This window comes from Nansenia antarctica (assembly GCF_963989245.1).
Source record: "Nansenia antarctica genome assembly, chromosome: 8".
Taxonomy (NCBI): Eukaryota; Metazoa; Chordata; class Actinopteri; order Argentiniformes; family Microstomatidae; genus Nansenia; species Nansenia antarctica.
Window position 1 is genome coordinate 24,018,990 of NC_137678.1, and position 7,361 is coordinate 24,026,350.

Genomic DNA, 7,361 nt, shown 5'->3' on the forward strand with positions numbered 1-7,361 from the left:
AATTCGCTGCTTGGTTGAGCTCCTTCTGAGTCAGATATAATTAACCTGGTCCCGACCAGGCTAAAACACAGGCTATAGTCATCCGTGCGTCAAAAAAGGCTCACAGGCGGAAACTAAACCCTGAACGAAAGTTCCTCATGTGTCTTTTAGGAAATATTAGTTCCCACTTCACATGAGATAGATAGATTAGATAGTTTGACTGTGTGATAGATAGATAATTTGATATTTTGAAAGTGTGATCGATCGATAGATAGTTTGATTGTGTGATAGATAACTTGATATTTTGAAAGTGTGATAGATAGATAAAGAAAAGAGTGTAAAAAAAAAAAGAAGTAATTGTCTCAACTTGCATTGCCATCATGACAGCGGTCTGGCTGGCGTAGTGGTTAAGGCTGCGGACTCGAGTTCCAAAGGTTGCGAGTTCGAGACTTGACTAAGTCATTCATTTATTTATTTTTTACATTTAACCGAAGATTTCATGCAAAGGTTTCAAACACCATTGTAATCGTGTCAGTTCTTGTAAATTAGCCTGCACCATAATTTTATAGCCTACAATACTTTTTTAGATGAGATTTTAGATTAGATTCAGACAACGAAATGCAGTAAAAAGTGCGTCTGTAGAGGGATTCGAACCACTGATATAAAATGACGAATAAATCCTATGGCAGCAGTCAATACCACTAGGCCATTGTGGCGATATGATGGTTTGTAGCCTGCTGCGGATATCACCACAGTAGTAATATTCATTTATTAAAATATGAACATATAACAATAACTGGGGCTAGTATGACCTACGCATTTAATCGGTCAGCAATTTCTTGCCAAACCATTTCCCTCGCCTTGTTAATTGCGGCAGTATTGCACTATTTTACATCTTATTTTTACGTCTTCATAAAAATCAATAATTCGGAATGCTGCGCAAATGTAGTACCCCTGCAGAGTGGAGTATCTTCATTTCGACAGATCGACACTTCAGGGCTTTTTATGTCTGCGTGCACGCGCCCATATCGAAGATTTGTAAGCCTGTCTTCTGTGAACACTGATGACACAAGGCTGATCCTCATTCGAGGAATCACCTGAGGCTTGAATTCCAATCTCGAGTTCCCTGAGCGCCGCATTTATTTATAGCGCAGCTAAACTGATCCACCTTTAGTGGAATGACCCCCTGCCCATAATAATAATAATAATAATAATAATAATAATAATAATAATAATAATAATAATACATTTTATTTGTATTGTGCCTTTCAAAACACCTAAGGACACCTCACAGGGCAAAAGACACAGTAAAATACAGTCAGGTTAAAAACAAATACCCTGTGACATCCTATAGTAGGTCTATACGGTCAACAGGGCAGTATGAATTTGAATTTGAATTGGGGAACGAGGCTGTTATGGTGGTCTATGATTCCCCTTTAATGAACCTACTCTCTCCAAGACCCCCCCCCCCCTCTCTCTCTCTTCTAGCTCCCTCTCTCACATGTTGGCTATTATAGCTAATTGTTTCCAAATCTGGCAAAATACTTAGTGGGGGCCACAAATCTGACAAAAACACATTTATTTTTTTCCTCTAAAACTTAAATCTCTAGGTTGGCACAAGAGATGATTGTTGAAGGAAATGTTGCTTGTCACATTGTTTTGCTCGCGATGGCCTAACAAGTCTATTACACTGAACTATAACACCTGCTGCTAGTTTATTATAATTGATGATAGTGTTTAGAGGCTTATTCTGCGTTTCGGGGTGTGGGGGGGGGGGTGTGGGTTTAAGGTCAAGGACACTATGGAGAAAGTAGCACATTGGATAGAAAAGACACAGACTGTACAGTAAGCAATCATGTTAATTGGATGATTGGATGCAAATACATTTTTATTGCAGGTTTTTGCTCCCATGGCTTGTTAGGTTAATTCACTCTTTTTAAGGGGAAAAAACGGCAAATTACGTCTGGGCCGGGAACACACACATTTCTAAGTGATTAAATTAAGGTATATTTGAACTACTTACAGGGAATTTTATGGACTACATTTAGAATTTTTCTCTTTTTTTTTTTTTCAACGATGATTCGGTTTATTTTGCCCACATAATTCTGGACCTCAGATCCCGATTCGAAATGTAGTCGTTCTTCTCTTCACGGAAAAAGACGTCCTCCACAAATTAGCTATCCAAACACCGTTTCAAAACGGACAAATTGAATAATTCAGCCCAATTACCTGCACAAACACACACTTTCACGCATGTTGATAGGATTAACGAGCTGCACTTAACTGTCTGTTGACGTTTTCGGAGGACATTTAGATTTCCATCACTAAACCAACATCCTCACTCTCAACCAGAGGTTGTAATGGCTGCATTGATTAACTTCTAACGACTCGCACAAGGACCCTGACCCCGATGACCCAAGACACCTCTGCTCCGAAAACACCACCGCTTTGAAGTGTGAGAACAGAGTGTCTGCACAGTGTGCCAAGCCCACCAAAGAAGAGGCTTCCACCCCAAGAACGCTTTCGGAGGCGGAGGCCGACCCAAAGACACAAACAGCAGGAGACGTGAGTTAAAGACTACTCTGTCGTCTGGTTTCCCCCGGAGAGCATGCCAATCTAAATCTAAAGAACTAAATATAACATTTATATTGTTTTATGAGTTAATTCTCACTGTATTCCACATCCTTTTTTAAACCCCCCACCCCACTGATACTTGAAGATCACAAATGAACGAAGAATGATTTCCTCGCAGAATCATGAAGACATAAATCTATGCTGAGGTAATCTGTCCAACCTTGACGGTGACATTTTACAGGACAAGCCTGACAACCCACAGAGGAAATCATGGCATGCAAAGGATCATGGGATACGCTTTCAGGTGTGGTGTCTGTTTACAGCGCATTGATTTCTGAGCAAATCCTGCAGCCCAAACGGAATGTCTGACACAGTCCAGTTCCTCAACAATGAACTAAATAACACTATAGAAGGAGAGGGAGGAATATTTTGAATCCATGTATGGCAATGAGACATAGCCCATTTGCTGCCCTTGACGTCTGGCCCCAGAGCTTTTTTGAGATTGATTTAAATGGGCCGACATCCCCAAGAACCGAAATGCTTTGCTACCAAATATGTTCACCCTTTTCCAAAAATAAGTCACTGCTCCCCTGTGGAGATCCATGGCTCTGTCTCTCTCTCTCACTCGCTCTCTCTCTCTCTCTGTCTGTTTGTCTGTCTGTGTCTCTCTGTCCCTGTCTGTCTGTTTGTTACTCTCTCTCTCTCTCTCTCTCTCTCTCTGACATCACTACATTACAGACAGTAAAGAGATGAAAACTGCCTAGACACCAACGCTAAGGGCCTGTGAGCTACATGTCCATGTCATGGTTGTTGGTTTTTTTGGGTGTCTTTTTGTGTCCTCCTTCTTTTCCCGCCGGGACAAACCTCAGACAGTTAGACCTGCCGTCTGGGCCACAAGGTGAACCCTGGAACACAGTTGCTCCGCCGGCGTTCAGATGAAGGCCGCGTTTTTCCAAGTGTCCAGGGATGTGCAAAAACCGTTGGTCCTGAGAAGGGAAAACACATGTCGGAGCTTGGCAAGGGGAGGCAGACCCAGGATTTCCTTGATTTCACTGGTAATGATTCTGGTCTGCGGACCGTTCCAAAGACGAAAGGCAGACTATTGAATGGAATGTGTGTGTTTTTGGGTCAGAGTGTGTGTGTCTATTGGTGTGTGTGTGTGTGTGTGTGTGTGCGTGCGCGTGCATGCGGCCGCGTGTGTGTGTTTGTGTGTGTGTGTGCGTGCGACCGTGTGTGTTTGTGTGTGCGCGTGTGTGTGCTTACGTGCATGCGTGTGTGTGTGTGTGTGTGTGTGTGTGTGTGTTGGGCAATATGGGGCCTGGTGTTGCTCCACATCCACTCTTGTTCGTTCGTCCGTTGCTAAGGATGCTGCATCAATGCTATTGGGTGGGCCTCTTGTTGTTGTTCCTGCTGGCATAGCGTAGGCCTCCAAGAACTAGGTCATGTGATTTGATGGTTCAAGAGATCTTTCTCTGGAGCACCTCCAGTGACTGATTGACTGTGTGCTAAATGTCCTCCTCTGGCTCTCTCCCTTCCCTGACAAGTCCCTTGGCATCGCCGGAGGAGGTCTTGCCATAGTCTTAACTCTACCAAGAGAAGGCCCCTGGTGAGCTTCTCCCCTGATCGAACCAAGCCTGCCTGCTTGCTTGGGTTGTGTGCTCTTGAGTCCACGTGTGTGTGTGTGTGTGTGTGTGTGGGGGGGGGGGGGCTTCAGAGGATCAGTTTTGGGGGCCTACCCAAGGTCAAAGTTTGTGTGGGGGGGAGGCAGCAGAGAAACACCTGCAACTGGTACCAGAATGGCATCCATTGCTCCCTCCCTCCCTCCACACGCTTAGCTTAGCTTGTGATTGACCTTCGGTAGAGCCCCTCTACCCTGATTGGCCTTCGGTAGAGACCCTCTACCCTGATTGGAGCTCCCTTGTTTCTGACTTCTGACGGGACAGATGATTGAGAGCTATTGAAATGTTGCCAATGATAACACTGTAGCCCCTCTTTTTCTTTTACCCCCCCCCTCTCTCTCTCTCTTTCCTTATCGCCCCCTATTTTTCTCTGTCCCGTTTCTCTCTCTTTCTCTCTCTCTCTCTCTCTCCCTCCCTGTGTGGATACCCTGTCCTCTGACACCACAGACCAATGAATCACCCGCAGAGCCCACGTACATCACCACATTCTGTTCAAGTGATCCCCAAAGCAAGCCCCCGCGAAAGGAAATGGCCAGTCGTTTTCAACATGTTATAATTATGTACAAACATCTGACAGCTATTCCATTATTCCAGCATAATGAAAATGTGTGAGAGAGAGAGAGAGAGAGAAGAAAAAAATGACTCGTCAGTGCTTATTTTTAAGTGACGGAGGTTATATATAGAATGAAATACATAATTCGAAGCAGCGTGTCCCTGAAAAATGATGTTTGAAATGCACTACACTAAATGCACGGAAAAATCTCAGCTTACGATTGGTTAACGAGGTGTGTGCGGCGGTCAGAGTGATGTGGAGTACTCTCGCACGTTCTTGTCACAGAGATCACTGACTGACTTGACTGAATAAAGGACCTTCTCGCGCCAAGAAGCAAGCTTTAACTTTTTCCATGGCGCGCTTCGCGGCGGACCCAAAGTGTCTATATGATGTAAGAGGGCTTGGACAGTCTCGTCTCACTTGGAACATTCCCATTCTGAGCCTATGACAAGACGAGGATGGTCTCCATCACACCTCCTTCGGAGTCTGCTTCCTCTCAATGTGTTTCAGGGTTAGGGTTACGTCTAACCCTTAGGGGGGGAAGGCCCCGGCCTTCCCCCCCTAAATATCAAAATGTTCTTCTTTCTGGCTTTTGGGATTGATTAATCTGGGGTCTTTGTGTAAGTGCACTTTTGGTATGGCAGTGCAAGCCTACACATGTATTGGATTGAGAAGAAAGGGTCAGTCAGTTTCCCGGCAGCTCATTCAAGTGCACACTATTGTTTAGTAACTTGCACATTATTAAAGCTGATGACCATGTGTCCTCCGACTACATCTGAAATGAAAAAAATAAAAGAATCCTTTAATGATAATTGATTGATGATTCATACAGTAGTTTCATACACATTTGTTATGATGATTTTTATACTGTGTTATAAGCCACATTATACAACAGGGATGATGAAAAGAAAAATGGTGATTGATATTCCTATGCTTACAGTAGATGTATGTATCACGTTCCCTGGGCAACATTTGTAGTTTTGGGAACTATATTTCTCAGTGCAGGGAAAGTGCAGAAACCACCACAATCTATCACAAAATGAATACTTAAAGCATTGTCCACTCACATATCATGAGTGGTCTTGTGTGTCTCGTGGTGTGACAGTTTGGGATCCTTGGCTGTGTAGCCTTTGACAGTTGGTCCTCACGCCAGGCGTGGACAGACTGACTGACACGTGTCACTGAGGTGGTTTGGGGATGAAGCTCTCCTGATGAGGTGTCCTGATGAGGCGTCCCATCATGCCTGAGACATGTCCACTCAACTGTCACCTTCGGACTCTGAGGGCGTCCTCTTGGCCTAATGAGAGACAGGAGACCCTGGTTCGAACCCTGACAATTACACTGCCAGCCATAACCTCGGGCAGCTGCTAACCTCCCAACCCCCCCCCCCCCCCCAACACACACACACACCACACACACACACACTCACTCCCCAATCTGCCTCGTCCCTTTCACATCCTGGCCCAGCCATGTTCCATCGGTATATGCTTTTGATTCTTACTCACCCATAAACATTTGTTTCAAATTTGTCATTAAAAAATAACTCCCTTTTTTCCCCTTTTCCCATTTCTTTTTTGTTGTTTTTTTTGGGCCTAGCTGGCCTTTGTGAGTGAGTGAATATTTTGCGGCTTCGCAGTAATCCCTGTTTTTATGGTATCTTACTCTGTTTCCCCTCTTTTTTATATGGCGCATGGTAGATATTGATATCTCATTATGTTATATAAGCAGAGTCACAGGAAAGCATTTGTCTTTTCAACAGAGCGCTTTTGCTCCGGGGTTGGGGATGGCCACAGTAGATCCATTGTTTAGCTCCTCACTGTCACTACACACACAGGTTTTAGCAGATGCTCTAGAACAGATTCAGAGTTCCAATTCCAATTAGTTTCATGCACTCTCCCCACAATGAAGAAGCTTTTTCCCCTTTGATTTGATTTTAAATGCGGTGCCGGGTTCTGTTAGATGTAAATCCTTTCTCCCATGTGTGGCGGCACTGCAGCAGCGAGCCGCAGGTCCTTGGCTATAGGCGATGCGTGGCAAATGGCACGGTGCTATTGAAAACATGTCTCAGAGCTGAGGGCACGGCGGCAGCAGTGGAACACAAAGGGCCAAACTGGATGCATGACACTGATGTTCATTGAAGTGTAATGATGTTTGCCTTTTCCAATCCAGATGTCTCTTCTGTTTGAAATCTTTTGTTTGTTAGTTGTTGCTTTTTGCTTTTCTTTGCTTTTTTTTTTTTACATTTGCGGGACAAGGAGTTGAAGTGAGTAGTAACAAATGGAGTCTTTGTCTCGTTGAACCTGAAACAGATGCTGTGTATGTTTCAGTTATTTCTCACGCAGATTTTTTGGTTTCACATCTCTTGGAGTTGGCCATTGATCGTGAATGGAATGGATTACGATCTATTTGGGCCACATCGTAACAACAAATGAAGCACACGTTTTTGGGTAACCCTTTCACAGTAAGTTCATCATATACCTGTGGAAGTAATGCTGTAATTACTCTAGTAACGCCATTGTATTAACATGCTGTTACGCATGGAAAGGGAAAGCCCTTATATAACAACCCCACTCAGC